Source organism: Capra hircus, chromosome 23 (assembly GCF_001704415.2).
Source record: "Capra hircus breed San Clemente chromosome 23, ASM170441v1, whole genome shotgun sequence".
NCBI classification, from domain to species: Eukaryota; Metazoa; Chordata; class Mammalia; order Artiodactyla; family Bovidae; genus Capra; species Capra hircus.
In genome coordinates this window covers 20,296,947-20,314,795 of record NC_030830.1, presented here as the reverse complement: position 1 = coordinate 20,314,795, position 17,849 = coordinate 20,296,947, and positions in this window count along the sequence as shown.

Here is a 17,849-nt window from a genome sequence, read left to right as displayed (position 1 = left end):
TTCCTACCAATTTTCCTATTCATATATCATAACAAAATCTGTCAGTTCTTCAACTTTTATATAACATTTTTTATAATTCCAAGCATTTTCATTTACAATAAGTTTTTGCTAAGGGAACCTCCCAACAAGACTCTTTGAAGGAAAACAATCGATGTTAATGATTTGAAAAGGATTTTACAAATTTATGACCTTCAGTGACTCCTTGAACTGCATATCCTTCCAAGAAATAGAAACTCGTGGGCTCCCTTCTCTGACCCAAATCAATATGTTTCATAAAGCCTTACTTATGCCAACATTTAAATAAAAATATTCTTTTCCCAGAACAGTTTTCAGTTTACCAAATACTAGAGAACTAAACTAAATTATCAAAACTCTAATGGGAAATTCCAGATATTTCCATCACTTTATTCATAATTTATTCCTTATTTACCAAGTCATTTTACAAATATAAATTTAAGAAAATGTACATGTAATCAACGGATAAAAATAAATTTTAACTAGAGATCCATAGATGAAACTGACATTGAAAATCAGGAGTAGCAGCATATCTCTGCTTGACTGAGTTCCTATCAGGTAACTACCAATTTGCTAAATCAATTAGCCTATTTAATCCTCACCAAAAAATTATCAGATAGTTAAATATTCCTGGGTTATGTTTCTATATTTTATCAGCAGTCATGCTTTGTTTTTTATCATTTCAAATAATTCTAAAAATGATAATGTGAACTAGAGAAAATCGAAAGCTTGGGAATATCATTGGAACATTTATGGGAATGCAAACTAGTACAGCCACTATGGAGAACAGTGCGGAGATTCCTTTAAAAATTGCAAATAGAACTGCCTTATGACCCAGCAATCCCACTGCTGGGCATACACACCAAGGAAACCAGAATGGAAAGAGACACATGTAACCCCAATGTTCATCACAGCATGTTTATAATAGCCAGGACATGGAAACAACCTAGATGTCCATTAGCAGATGAATGGATAAGAAAGCTGTGGTACCTATACACAATGGAGTATTACATAGCCATTAAAAAGAATGCATTTGAATCAGTTCTAATGAGATGGATGAAACTGGAGCCAATTATACAGAGTGAAGTAAGCCAGAAAGAAAGACACCAATACAGTATACTAACACATATATATGAAATTTAGAAAGATGGTAATGATAATCCTGTATGTGAGACAGCAAAAGAGACACAGATGTATATAATGGACTTTTGGAATCTGTGGGAGAGGGAGAGGGAGAGGGTGGGATGATTTGGCAGAATGGCACTGAAGCATGTATACTATCATGTAAGAAACGAATCGCCAGTCTATGTTTGATGCAGGATACAGGATGCCTGGGGCTGGTGCACAGGGATGATCCAGAGAGATGATATGGGGTGGGAGGTGGGAGGGGGCTTCAGGATTGGGAACTCATGTACACCCGTGGCAGATTCATGTCAATATATGGCAAAACCAATACAGTATTGTAAAGTAAAATAAAGTAAAAACAAAAGTGAAAAAAAAAGGCTTCTAAAAAAAAGAAACATTTAAATTCATATAAAAAATAATACATTGCATCAAATGGAACACTCAAGCTAGAATTCTAAGAAAAAATATGACATTATCTGATATCTACACTCTATTATATAGTCACAGGGGTGAATTCTTAAACTCAGTCTAATGCAGTTTCAACAATATAATGATATCATGCAACATTTTACATTAGTATATGTTTAAGGATTACCTGTTAGCTCAGTCAGTAAAGAATTTGACTGCAGTGCAGAAGACTGGGTTCAATCCCTGTGTCAGGAAGATTCCCTGGAGAAGGAAATAGCAACCCACTCCAGTATTTATGCCTGGAAAATCTCATGGACAGAGGAATCTGGCAGGCCCATGGGGTCACAAGAGTCAGACATGACTTAGCAAATGAACCATCAGCACATATTTTTGCTTTTACATAGCTTGCTGGAAGATATGTCCTAAGTATTTCAGTCCTATTGATTTTTATCTATCCACCCTACTCTTACCCACCTATCATGATCACATTTGACTTTATCTAAACACTAAAAGTAGATTTATTTAAAGTTCTCATGCTTACAGTATATTAATCTACAAGAAACTCACAAGTACAACTATTTTGAAGGCAATTAAGATGCAAAAGGATCTCTCATGTCTCATATTTTTATTTTCTTAGATTTTTTTCTATTTTTACAATGACATGTATTTTATTTTATTTATTTTTTTTTAATTTTTTATTTTTTTTAAATTTTAAAATCTTTAATTCTTACATGCGTTCCCAAACATGAACCCCCCTCCCACCTCCCTCCCCACAACATCTCTCTGAGAAAATACATATATACTCTCTGATCCTCTATTCTATTTTCTGTGCCATTGTTCCTTTATTTTATGTAAAATTTTGCAAATTAGAGTTGAAATGTTAGCACTTTGATTATGAATCTGAACTCAATGTTTAATAGAAGAAATAAGTTGATGTTTAAAGAATCTCAGAGTCTTACAGATTTTCCCCATCTCCAAAATCAAGATACGTCTTATTCCAATCTGTGACTTTTATCCACTTCCAGTAACTTTCGGTTTGTGTTCTTTGTATAAGGCTAGATTGTTTCACTATATGTATATATCTACCTATATTTGTATCTACATATTTGTACCTCCATGAATCAACATTTTTTCTCTAAGCTCCTGTTTAATTACAGATCGTTGGAAGAGGTATAACCCCTGACCAATCCTTATTCTTGGATAGGAGGAGAGAGTCTTGGTTTAGCTCATATTCACTATGCAAAATATTACAAGAATTCTCTACTTCTGTTGAGACTGTCCTCATCTCACAAACATCAATTTTGTCTGTGTTTTTCCTTTAACTCATTTCCTCTTCTCAAAATAGCAACTAGAGGAGATTCTGTGGAGAGCCAATGCATCCCAATTAATGTGGTTACAAATGTGGAATATAATATTTACATCTCACCTTCTAAAACAGAAGCCTCTAGTGAAGTATATCTCAATGCACAGCCCACCTCTTACTTCAGCAGAACTTTAGGGGACAGTTCTGTATGAATTCAGATTCATCTCATCTACCCTGACAGTGTCTTAGCTCAAGCATGATGCATATGCCTTCCTGGTTGGCCCCAAGGCCTTGTATAACACTGTGGGAGTCTAATTGGCATAAAGACAAGTGCTGCCCCCAAATGCAAGAGATTTAATGACCCTAGAGGAAACTTTCAAACAAGGGAGAATTGTAGCAAGTGGATGAGTGTTCCAGCAAACCTTCCTTCATGTGAAAAAATCTTATGTGTCTTCCAGGAAGTCCCAGGAGAACTGATCTCCCGTTGCACACAATCTGACTAATATGCCCTTATACTCTCTGTTTTTCTTACCTGTCTCATTTTTTCCTGTCCTTCACTCCTTATTCTTGAAACCAGTTGTTTGAATCTAATTTCTATTCTCAAGGTCTGCTTTCTAGAGGACCTAAATGGAATTGGTCTGGAAGCAGAATTTGAAAGCAGAATCTCAGAAGAGTATTCAGGAAATAATTCACTCACCAGTCAAATTGTGACAAACCTTCCACAGGTAGGGGTAAGTGGAATAGCAGTAACTCAACACGCTCTAACATCACTATTACTAATAGTCTTACATGTTGTGGTTTGGCATACCATACAGGTAGAAGGAGAAGCATTGAAGTACATCTAGCCCTTGAAAGATATGAGGGTAATGATACTTAGATAATTGTCAACATTGCTGGCTTTCATCGACTATCTTGAAAGCCTTGACAAAAAGAAATAGTAGTATGCTCCAGTCAGTCAGCCAATTACCAGCCTAAGGGTATGGTTCTAAAACTGTTGGTTAAAATGCAGATTTCTGGGCCACACATCCAGAGTTCATGATTCCTTAGATTTGGGGTAAGGCCCAAGAACTGGCATTTCTAATAAAGTCTTAGTTGATGATAATGAAGCAGGTCCAGGGAGCAACTTTGAGAACCAATAACTAGGGAAAGCTATAAAAGCAAGTAAACTTCCATGGAAGCGCTTAAAGAGATTCTCATATCCTACACGGGAAAGAGTATTGAAAATCAGACCCAAGACTTGGTTATAAGACTGACAGGACTGCAAAGAAGAAAAAATGCACATCTCAACAGACTGTTTATATTAAAGTTAGAAGTCTAAGAGGGATGAAGCCAGACCTTGCCACCTAAGATGGTGGATATATGTCCGATTGCAACTCAAAAATGTGAACTTCCTTTCAGATTTCTCTGAATCATTAAAACTGACAAAAGCAGTCTGCTCGGTCTTGTTAAAGGAGAGAAAACTCCACTTGCCAGAGATCATGTAAACACGTTCTTTGCAAGATGCTTCAGACCTTCTCACAGTTTCTCATTGTCCTTACTCAACAACACCAGAGCAATAACTATGATCCCTACTATAAGAGAAAATAAATTATTCTAAAATCTGTTGTACCTGGCTAACACATACCATCAGTAACCTCTCTTAGAGGAGATATAGATACAAATCTGGGTATGGAAAAGTTTATAGACAATGGAACACTTTTGCAGTGTTTAGGAATTCAATTTCTTGAAAGAAATGCTGGATTCAGTTCAAATATATTAGTACTACAGGGATGTAGTATAAAACTTTTTATGGATTTATATGTACGGTGAATGTGATAGCATTGCTACAGTTGCCTTGACAGAATAATAAAGTGTAACAGGGCTCAGAGTTAGGAATATTAGAATGGATTTATGATATACCAACAGAGAATCTTTCATCTAACTGCACTTCCTGTGATGTCCCAGAGGACACACTCTATTAAGTGAGTAGAGAATGTACCAGTAAAGAGACAAAGTATCTTTGGGAAGCTTCATGTCCTCCCCAGGCCAAGGCTAACAATAGAAGATGTTTTCAAGACACTGAGATCCCTACTGAGAATGTGAGCGATAAAATTCAAATGAGCTGAGGTGACATGGCAGCTCTTCAATACCTGAACCCAGCTACAATTAACAGAATGGATAGCAGGGCTGGCTCAGCACTAAGGTGAGGTAAGGTGAAGACGTTTAGTTGTGTCTGACTCTTTGCGACCCCACAGACTGTAGCCTACCAGTTTCTTCCATCTGTGGGATTTTCCAGGCAAGAGCACTGGAGTGGGTTGCCATTTCCTTCTCCACAAATATCTATGGTGATGGCTATTAGATTATAATTTCCTAGGTTTGAGACATACATAGAGACAATTACAAAGTTGGTGGTGTAGATTTTTCAAAAATATTACATTGGTGAAATGGAAATGGGAACTACAATAAAAATAATGATCCTTCACCCAGGTCTCTCACCCAGGTCTCGTATCTTAGTCTGTGCTCAAACCTATATTCTATCACTTAAAGGGAATGGTGGGTCCCTTCAGAAAGAACTTTGAAATGCCATTTCAAGAATACACAATAAATATTCTACTTAGCATTTCCTCAATGCACCCTAGGGCTTCCCTTGTTGCTCAGATGGTAAAGAATCCTCCTGCAATGTGAGAGATGTGGGTTCAATCACTGGTTTGGAAAGACACTGGAGAAGGGAAAGTCTACTCCGCCCAGTATTCTGGCCTGGGGAATTCACACTTTGTCTGAAAGTCTTATGGACTTACTCCATGGTTTCACCTCAAAACAATGAATTTCACATTTTTCTCAAGTGCACATGGCACATTCTCCAGGATAGATCATATCCTGGGCCATAACTCTAGCCCTAGTAGATTCAAAAAAATTGAAATTATTTCAAGCATCTTTTCTGATCACAATGTAGTAAGATTAGATGTCAACTACAGAAAAGAAACTATCAAAAATACAAACATGTGGAGGCTAAATAATAAGCTAATGAAAAACCAACAAATCATGGGAGAAGTAAAAAAGGAAATCAAAATATGCATAGAAACAAATGAAAATCAAAACACAACAACCCAAAACCTAAAAAAAGTAAAAGCAGTGCTAAGGGGAAGGTTCATAGCAATACAAACTTACCTCAAAAAAACAAGAGAAAAATCAAATAAATAATCTAACCTTTCACCTAAAGCAACTAGAAAAAGAAGAAATGAAGAAACCCTGGGTTAGTAGAAGGAAAGAAATAATAAAAATTAGGGCAGAAATAAATGAAAAAGAAACAAAGGAGACCATAGCCAAAATCAACAAAACTGAAAGCTGGTTCTTTGAGAAGATAAATAAAATAGACAAACTATTAGCCAGACTTATCAAGAAACAAAGGGAGAAAAATCAAGTCAACAAAATTAGAAATGAAAATGGAGAAATCACAACAGAAAACACAGAAATACAAAGGATCACAAGTGACTACTATCAGCAACTATATGCCAGTAAAATGGACAACTTGGAAGAAATGGATGAATTCTTAGAAAAGTATAACCTTCCAAAAGTGAACCAGGAAGAAACAGAAAAATATTAACACACCCATCACAAGCACAGAAATCAAAACTGTAATCAAAACTCTTCCAACAAACAAAACCCCAGGACCAGATGACTTCACAGCTGAATTCTACCAAAAATTTAGAGAAGAGCTAACACGTATCCTACTCAAACTCTTCCAGAAAATTGCAGAGGAAGGTAAACTTCCAAACTCATTCTATGAGGCCACCATCACTCTAATACCTAAACCAGACAAAGATGCCACACACAAAAAAAAGAAAACTACAGGCCAATATCACTGATGAACATAGATGCAAAAATCCTTAACAAAATTCTGACAAACAGAATCCAACAACATATTAAAAAAATCATACATCATGACTAGGTGGGTTTTATCCCAGGGATGCAAGTATTCTTCGGTATTCACAAATCAATGTGATACACCACACTAACAAATTGAAAGATAAAACCATATGATTATCTCAATAGATGCAGTGAAAGCCTTTGACAAAATTCAACATCCATTTATGATAAAAACTCTCCAGAGAGCAAGCATCAAAGGAACATACTTCAACATAATAAAAGCCATATATGATAAAGCCACAGCCAATATTATCCTCAATGGTAAAAAATTGAAAGCGTTTTCCCTAAAGTCAGGAACAAGACAAGGGTGCCCACTCTCACCACTACTATTCAACATAGTTTTGGAAGTTTTAGCCACAGTAATCAGAGAAGAAAAGGAAATAAAAGGAATCTAGATTGGAAAAGAAGTAAAGCTCTCACTGTTTGCAGATGACATGAGCCTCTGTATAGAAAACTCTAAAGATATCACCAGAAAATTACTAGAGCTGATCAATGAATATAGTAAAGTTGCAGGATATAAAATCAACACACAGAAATCCCTGGCATTCCTATACACTAGCAATTAGAAAACAGAAACAGAAATTAGGGAGACAATCCCATTCAACACTGCAATGAAAAGAATGAAATACTTAGTAATAAATCTACCTGAAGAAACAAAAGACCTATATATAGAAAACTATAAAACACTGATGAAAGAAATCAAAGAAGACACAAAAATAGACGGAGAAATACACCACATTCATGGATCGGAAAAATCAATATAGTGAAAATGTTATACTACCCAAAACAATCTATAGATTCAATGCAATCCTGATCAAGCTACCAACAGTATTTTTCACAGAACTAGAACAAATAATTTCACAATTTGCATGGAAATACAAAAAACTTTGAATAGCCAAAGAAATCTTGAGAAAGAAGAATGGAACTGGAGGAATTAACCTGCCTGACTTCAGACTATACTACAAGCTACAGTCATCAAAACAGTATGGTACTGGCACAAAGACAGAACTGTAGATCAATGGAACAAAATAGAAAGCCCAGAGATAAATCCACACACCTATGGACACCTTATCTTTGACAAAGGAGGCAAGAATATACAATGGAGAAAAGACAATCTCTTTAACAAGTGGTGCTGGCGAAACTGGTCAACCAACTGTAAAAGAATGAAACTAGAATACTTTCTAATGCCATACACAAAAATAAATTCAAAATGGATTAAATATCTAAATGTAAGACCAGAAACTATAAAACTCCTAGAGGAAAACATAGGCAAAACACTCTCTGACATAAATCACAGCAGGATCCTCTATGACCCACTTCCCAGAGTAATTGAAATAAAAGCAAAAATTAACAAATGGGACCTAATTAAACTTAAAAGTTTTGCTCACTGAAGGAAATTATAGCTTTTGCACAATGAAGGAAACTATAAGCAGGGTAAAAAGACAGCCTTCAGAGTAGGAGAAAATAATAGCAAACAAAGCAACTGACAAAGAATTACTCTAAAGTATACAAACAGCTCATGCAACTCAATACCAGAAAAATAAATGAGCCAATCAAAATCTGGGCCAAAGAACTAAACAGACATTTCTCCAAAGAAGACATACAGATGGCTAACAAACACATGAAAAGATGTTCAACATCACTCATTCTCAGAGAAATGCAAATCAAAACCACAACGAGGTACCATCTCATGCCGGTCAGAATGGCTACTATCAAATAGTCTACAAACAATGAATGCTGGAAAGGGTGTGGAGAAAAGGGCACCCTCCTACACTGTTGGTGGAAATGCAAACTAGTATAGCCACTCTGGAGAACAGTGTGGAGATTCCTTAAAAAACTGGAAACAGAATTGCCATATGACCCAGCAATTCCACTGCTGGCATACACACTGAGGAAACCAGAACTGAAAGAGACACGTGTACCCCAATGTTCATTCACAGCACTGTTTACAATAGCTAGGAACTGGAAGCAATCTAGATGTCCATTGGCAGATGAATGGATAAGAAAACTGTGGTATATATATATATATATACACAATGGAATATTATTCAGCTATTAAAAAGAATGCATTTGAATCAGTTATAATAACATGGATGAAATTGGAGCCTATTATAGAGAGTGAAGTAAGTCAGAAAGAAAAATACCAATACAGTATATTAATGCATATATATGGAATTTAGAAAGATGGTAATGATGACCTTATATGAGAGACAGCAAAAGAGACACAGATATAAAGAACAGACATTTGAACTCTGAAGGTGAGGGTGCAATGACTTCAGAGAATACCACTGAAACATGTATATTACCATATCTGAAATAGATCACCAGACCAAGTTTGATGCATGAAACAGGACACTCAAAGCTGGTGCACTGAGACAACTCAGAGGGATGGGATGGGAAGGGAGGTGGGAGGGGGTTGCTGGTGGGGGACACATGTACCTCCATGCTGATTCATGTCAATGCATGGCAAAAATCACCACTATATTGTAAAGTAATTAGCCTCTAATTAAAATAAATAAATTAATTTTTTTAAGCCAAGGGAAAATCCATAGACCAGCCCTTCATCAGCCAAGATCAGAAGCAATACTGTGTCCTGAATAAAATGCATAGATTAGTTCAGACTTTGAACCAGAAGATGGAGAATAAATTGATAATGGCTCCCATCTACTAAGTACCAGAGGTACTAAGACACAAGAAAGTGCATAAGCTTAAACCTAACAAATGATTGCCCCATTTGCAGCTGTGTATCTGTTGTAGAATCTTAACTAGAAAATATTAATATAGTCTCTAGCATATGGTTGATCTATTAAGTGTATCATTTTCAATTCCCATAAGTACAGAGAATTAAAAGCAATTCACATTTACGTGAGGACAATGGGACATACTCACTGTCCCACCTTGGATCTAAATCAACTGTACCTTTTCTGACAAAATAGTCTGTCTGCAAAAATCTTGACTGTCCTGATATTTCACAGAATATAACTATTCCACAGTACTGATGGCAGCATCCTAATCAGATCTCAGTGAAAGTGAACATCACTCAGTCATGTCTGACTTTTTGCGACCTCATGGACATTCTTCAGACCAGAATACTGGGGTGGGTAGCCTATCCCTTTTCCAGCGATCTTCCCAACCCAGGAATCGAAACAGGGTCTCCTGCATTGAAGGTGGATTCTTTACCGACTGAGCTATCAGGGAAGCCCTAAATCATATCTAAAGAGCAAGACATTTCAAGAAGTCTGAATATTCTATGGCATGCATGTCACAGGGTGGAAGATAAAACTTACAAAGATTTAGGGCCCTCCACATTAAGTGATTGCTAGTCTTTCCCATTCTGTTGTTTTCCTCTATTCCTTTGCATTGATCACTTAGGAAGCTTTCTTATCTCCCCTTGCTTTTCTTTGGAACTCTGCATTCAAATGGGTATATCTTTCCTTTTTTCCTTTGCCTTTAGCGTCTCTTCTATTCTCAGCTATTTGTAACACCTCCTCAGACAACCATTTTGCCTTTTTGCATTTCTTTTTCTTGGGGATGGTCTTGATCATTGCCTCCTGTACAATGTCATGAACCTCTATCCGTAGTTCTTCAGGAACTCTGTCTCTCAGATCTAATCCCTTGAATCTGTTTGTCACTACCACTGTATAATTGCAAGGGAATTGATTTAGGACATACCTGAATGGTCCAGTGGTTTTCTCTACTTTCTTCAATTTAAGTCTGAATTTTGCAATAAGGAGTTTATGATCTGAGCCACAGTCATCTCCTGGTCTTGTTTTTGCTGACTATATAGAACTTCTCCATCTTTGGCTGCAAAGAATACAATCAATCTGATTTTGCTATTGACCATCTGGTGATGTCCATGTGTAGAGTCTTCTCTTGTGTTATTGGAAGAGGGTGTTTGTTATGGACCAGTGCATTCCCTTGGCAAAACTCTATCAGCCTTTGCCCTGCTTCATTTTGTACTAAGGCCTAATTTGCTTGTTACTCCAGGAATCTCTTGACTTACTTCCTACTTTTGCATTCCAGTCCCCTATAATGAAAAGGACATCTTTCTGGGGTTTTAGCTCTAGAAGATCTTGTAGGTCTTCATAGAATCATTCAAATTCAGCTTCTTCAGCACTTCTGGTTGGGGCACAGACTTGGATTACTGTAATATTGAATGGTTTGCCTTGGAAATGAACAGAGATCATTCTGTTCTTTTTGAAATTACACCCAAGTACTGCATTTCAGATCTCTTGTTGACTAACAGAGCTACTACATTTTTTCTAAGGGATTCTTGTCCAAGTGAAGTGAAAGTTGCTCAGTCTTGTCTGACTCTTTGCAAACCCACAGACTATACAGTCCATGGGATTCTCCAGGCCAGAATACTGGAGTGGGTAAACTTTTCACTACTCCAGGGGATCTTCCCAACCCAGGGATCAAACCCAGGTCTCCTGCATTGCTGGCAGATTCTTTACCAGCTGAGCCACAAGGGAAGACCTTCTTGCCCAAAGTAGTAGATATGATGGTCATCTGAGTTAAATTCACCCATCCCAGTCCATTTTAGTTCACTGATTCCTAAAATGTCAATATTCACTCTTGCCATCTCCTGTTTGACCACTTCCAATTTACCTTGATTCATGGACCTAACATTCCAGCTTCCTATGCAATATCATTCTTTACAGCATTGGACTTTACTTCCATCACCAGTCACATCCACAACTGGGTGTTGTTTTTGCTTTGGCTCCATCTCTTCATTCTTTCTTTAGTTATCTCTCCACTGTTCTCCAGTAGCATGCTGGGCTGACCTACGAACTCAGAGAGTTCATTTTTCAGTGTCCCATCTTTTTACCTTTTTATACTGTTCATGGGGTTCTCAAGGCAAGAATAGTGAAGTGGTTTGCCATTGGCCTCTCCAGTGGACCATGTGTTGTTAGAACACTCCACCATGAGGGGTACATCTTGGGTGGCCCTACATGACATGGCTCAGTTTCATTGAGTTAGACAAAGCTGTGGTCCATGAACTGGTCCAAGGCAATGCCAAAGAATGCTCAAACTACTGCCCAATGGTGCTCATCTCACATGCTAGCAGAGTAATGCTCAAAATTCTCCAAGTCAGGCTTCAACAGTACGTGAACCATGAACTTCCAGATGTTCAAGCTGGATTTAGAAAAGGCAGAGGAACCAGAGTCAAGCTGCCAATATCCACTGGATCATTGAAAAAGCAAGAGAGTTCCAGAAAAGCTTCTGCTTTATTGACTACACCAAAGACTTCGACTGTGGATCATAACAAACTGTGGAAAATGCTCAAAGAGATGAGAATACCAGACCACCTGACCTACCTCCTGAGAAATCTGTATGAAGGTCAAGAAGCGATAGTTAGAACTGGACATGGAACAACAGACTGGTTTCAAATCAGAAAAAGAGTAAGTCAAGGCTGTATATTGTTACCCTGCTTTATAACTTATATGCAGAGTACATCATGAGAAATGCAGACAGGATGAAGCACAAGCTTAAATCAAGATTGACAGGAGAAATATCAATAACCTCAGACATGCAGATGACACCACCCTTATGGCAGAAAGTGAAGAGGAACTAGTCTCTTGATGAAAGTGAAAGAAGAGAGTGAAAAATCTGGCTTAAAGCTCAACATTCAGAAAACCAAGATCATGGCATCAGGTCCCATCACGTCATGGCAAATACATGGAGAAGCAATGGAAACAGTGAGAGACTTTATTTTGGGGGACTCCAAAATCACTGCAGTTGTTGACTGCAGCCATGAAATTAAAAGACACTTGTTCCTTGGAAGAAAAGTTATGACTAACCTAGATAGAATATTAAAAAGCAGATATTACTTTGACAACAAAAGTCCATCTAGTCAAAGCTATGGTTTTTCCAGTAGTCGTGTATGGATGTGAAAGTTGGACTATAAAGAAAGCTTAGCGCTGAAGAATTGATGCTTTTGAATTGTGGTGTTGGAGAAGACTCTTGAGATTCCCTTGGACTGCAAGGAGATCCAACCAGTCAATTCTAAAGGATATCAGTCCTGAATATTCATTGGAAGGACTGATGCAGAAGCTGAAACTCCAATACTTTGGCCACCTGATGCAATATACTGACACATTGGAAAAGACCCTGATGCTGGGAAAGATTGAAGGAGGAGGAGAAGGGGACGACAGAGGATGAGATGATTGGATAGTATCACCAACTCAATGGACATGAGTTTGAGTAAGCTCTGGGAGTTGGTGATGGACAGGAAAGCCTGGTGTGCTGCAGTCCATGACGGTGCAAAGAGTTGAACACAACTGAGCAACTGAACTGAACATCAAGTGAAGTTTTAGAAGTTCAATCATCTTAGGTGTGCTTGTACATTCTCTTCTAATATTATGAAAAATGTATTGCATTTTTTCTACTTAACACAAAGAGGCACAATATTTGATGGAATCCAGTGCATTTGGAGGTGACACATGCCACACCGGGTAATCTGCTATGAACTATCAGGTGACAGAGAAGGCTATAAGCTATAAATAGGTCTCAGAGCAAGAGAGAGATTTCTAACAGGTATAAGCAGCAGTGAGAGTTATCATGTTGCTTGAAACATGTAAAAAAATATATTCGTGGTGCTAGCTTTATCTGTAATAGCTAAGTAAACACTTTATATGGCATCTCTGATAGCCAAAAAGGAAAAAGATTGTCATACAGACTTTTAGAGTCTTGGACCATGGCAATGCCTCACATAAGAGAAAATTAGACGTATTGGCTTGGTGCAAAAGCAATTGCTGCTTTGCATTGTTGAACTTTGTTGTTTGATGTTGAAATACATTCTTATATCAATGTGGATATGTTATACCTTGTTTTAATTGGCATTTGTCACTTTATGATTTTTGCTAATGACATTACTTGAGTTTACTTTATATTTATTTTACACTATAGAAATGATGTTAGACAAAAAGAAAATTTGAGCAACTGTTTTTATTCAAATTCTTAATGGGTTGTACATAGCATAGAAAACTTGCAACGTCAACCCATTTGGGCCAAGAACTGCCAACAAACATACGATGCAACGGTGGTTCAAGAAGCTTTGTAAAGGAGATGAGAGCCTTGGAGATGACGAGCAAAGGGGCTGGCCATCAGAAGTTGACAATGACCAATTGAGAGCAATCATTAAAGCTGATACTCTTGCAACTATATGAGAAGTTGCCAAAGAATTCAACATTCACAATTCGGTGGTCATTCAGCATTTGAAGCAAATTGGAAAGATGAAAAAGCTTGATAAGTGGGTGCCTCATGAGGTGACTGAAAATTTTTTTAAAAATCATCATTTTGAAGTGTCATCTTCTCTTATTCTACACAACAACGAACCATTCAGTCGGACTGTGATATGCAATGAAAAGTGGGTTTTATACAACAAATGGCAATGGCCAGCTCAATGGTTGTACTGAGAAAAAGCCCCAAAGCACTTCCTAAAGCCAAATTTGTGCCAAAAAAAGTCATGATCATTGTTTGGTGACCTGATGCTGGTATGATCCACTATAGCTTTTTGAATCCCAGTGAAACCATTACATCTGAGAAGTATGCTCAGCAAATCAATGAGATGCATCAAAAACTGTACTGCCTGCAGCTGCCACTGGTCAACAGAAGAGGCCCAGTTCTTCTCTATGACAATACTTAACTGCACATCACACAACCAACACTTCAAAAGTTGAAGGAATTGGGCTACAAAGTTTTTCCTCATCTGCCATAATCACCTGACCTCTCTCGCCAACCAACTACCACTTCTTCAAGCATCATGACAATTTTTTGCAAGGAAACAACTATCACAACCAGCAGGAGGCAGAAAATTCTTTCCAAGAGTTTGTTGGATCCCAAAGCATAGATTTTTATGCTACAGGAATAAACAGACCTTTTCTCATTGACAAAAATGTGTTGATTGTAATGGCTCCTGTTTTGATTAATAAAGATATGTTTGAGCCTAGTTATAATGCTTTTAAAAAATTTACAGTCCAAAACCACAATTACTTTTGCACTAACCTAATACTTACAAAGCAGCTATTCTGATGTAGTATAAGCATCAAGTGATTATGTAACTGGGGCTTCCTATCTGAGCTTGATGTTGTCAGATCCACCATCTCATAAGGTTAGATTCATGCAGTAAAAATCCAATATACAACTGGAAACCAAACATTTGGATCTGACCAGATCATGTCCAGAGGACATAAATTATGTGAACTAATGGCACAGACACTTAACCTACCTCTGTTACATCAGTATTGCACTCTTAAACTATACTTATGGCCTCATAAGGATCCCCAAACGACCAAATGCTGGGGAAAGAAAAATTTCAGGACTCTAATATATAGTCAGCTTTATATGTTGTTGTGAGTCATAAGTGAAAAAATGCTACAAAAGATCCTAACTTAGGTGTCACATCAAAGGGCAATAGTGAGAGGAAATTCTCTCAGGGGGTAGAGCCATTAATACACACAGCACATTAGGTTGTCTCCTTTGCATAAAAGGAGAAATTGAGCATACACAAGCTATTGGGAGAAGGCAATGGCACCCCACTCCAGTACTCTTGCCTGGAAAATCCCAAGGATGGAGGAGCCTGGTGGGCTGCAGTTCATGGGGTCGCAAAGAGTCAGACAAGACTGAGCGACTTCACTTTCACTTTTCATTTTCATGCATTGGAGAAGGAAATGGCAACCCACTCCAGCATTCTTGCCTGGAGAATCCCAGGGATGGCGGAGCCTGGTGGGCTGCCGTCTAAGAGGTCAAACAGAGTTGGACATGACTGAAACAACTTAGCCCCAGCAGTAGTATTCCATTTATAAAAATGCAAAACAGAAACAGACTCACAGATATAAAAAACAAACTAGTGATTATGCAAAAGGGAGAGGGGCATATTTGTGGTATGGGATTTACTATGTATAATATAGATGAGCAACAAGGATGTATAGTATAACACCGAGAATTATAGCCATTGTCTTATAATAACTTTTACTGGAATATAACTTATAAAAAATACTGAATCATGATGTACACCTAAACCTGAAACTAATATAATGTTGTAAATCAACTAGAGGTCAATAAAAAGGAAATGCAAATATTTAATAGGAAAATGGTAAAGTATATAAATAATTATAAACTATTAATTTTTAAAAGAATGTTGTACAATAAGGGCTGGCTCATAGTGGAAAAGGCAAAAAGATATGACACTGAAAGATGAACTCCCCAGGTTGGTAGGTTAGCCCAATATACTACTGGAGAAGAGTAGAGAAATGACTCAAGAAAGAATGAAGAGATGGAACCATAGCAAAAACAACACCCAGTTGTGGATGTGACTGGTGATGAAGTAAAGTCTGATGCTGTAAAGAACAATATTGCATAGGAACCTGGAATGCTAGGTCTATGAATCAAGGCAAATTGGAAGTGGTCAAACAGGAGATGGCATAAGTGAACATCGACATTTTAGGAATCAGTGAACTAAAATGGACTGGAATGGGTGAATTTAACTCAGATAACTCAGATATCTACTTCTGCAGGCAAGAATTCCTTAGAATAAATGGAGTACCCCTCATAGTTAACAAAAGAGTTCAAAATGTAGTACTTGGGTGCAATCTCAAAAAGAACAGAATGATCTCTGTTTATTTCCAAGGCAAACCATTCAATATCACAGTAATCCAAGTCTATGCCCAACCACTAATCTGAAGAAGCTGAAGTTGAAGACCTACAAGACCTTCTAGAACTAAAACCCCAAATAGACGTCCTTTTCATCATAGGGGACTGGAATGCAAAAGTAGGAAGTCAAGAGACCTGGAATAACAGGCAAGTTTGGCCTTGGGCAAAGGCTAATAGAGTTTTGCCAAGAGAACATATTGGTCATATCAAGCACCCTCTTCCAACAACACAAGAGAAGACTCTACACGTGGACATCACCAGATAGTCAATATCGAAATCAGATTGATTATATTCTTCGTAGCCTAAGATGGAGAAGTTCTATAAGGTCAGCAAAAACAAAACCAGGAGCTGACTATGGCTCAGATCATGAACTGCTTATTGCCAAATTCAGACTTAAATTGAAGAAAGTAGTGAAAACCTCTGGACCATTCAAAGAAAAGAAAGTGAACGTGTAGCCACTCAGTCGTGTCCAACTCTTTGCGACCCCACAGACTGCAGCCCACCAAGATCATCTGTCCAGAATTCTCTAGGCAAGAATACTGGAGGGGATTGAGATCAAACCTGGGTCTCCTGCATTGTAGGCAAATTCTTTACCATCTAAGCCACAAGGGAAGCCCCAGACCATTTAGGTATGACCTAAATCAAATCCCTTATGATTATACAGTGGAAGTGACAAATAGATTCAATGGATTAGATCTGATAAACAGAGTGCCTGAAGAACTATGGATGGAGGTTCATGACATTGCACAGGAGGAGTGATCAAAGTCATCCCCAAAAAAGAGAAATGCAAAAAGGCAAAATGGTTGTCTGAGGAGACGTTATGAATAGCTGAGAAAAGAAGAGAAGCTAAAGGCAAAATAGAAAAGGAAAGATATACCTATCTGAGTTCAGTGTTGCAAAGAATAGCAAAGAGAGATAGGAAAGCCTTCCTAAGTGATCAACGCAAAGAAATAGAGGAAAACAGAATGGAAAAGACTAGAGATCTCTTCAAGAAAACCAGATATACCAAGGGAACATTTGATACAAAGATGGGCACAATAAAGGACAGAAAAAGTATGGACCTAACAGAAGCAGACGATATTAAGATAAAGTGGCAAGAATACATAGAAGAACTATACAAAAAATATCTTAAAGACCCAGATTACCAGTGGTGTGGTCACTCACTGCTGTGGTCCTTTAATGGACTGGAACCTGGTGGTCTGGAGTCAACCAATAAGAAAGTAAAGGAGAGAGAAAGAGGCTGATATTCCTTGGTTTATACAGAATGCCAATAAAGCCCCTGCATGGGGCTTACTCTGTTCATGAAGGCCTCAGGCGCCCCCTCAATGGGGTGAAGGCACAGAGCACCTTCTCGAGAGGGTCTTAGAAGCCCGGGCAGGAAAGTGAACTCAGAGAGCCTCTGTGCTCCAGGGGATCAGCCTGAAAGAGAGAGCGAGAG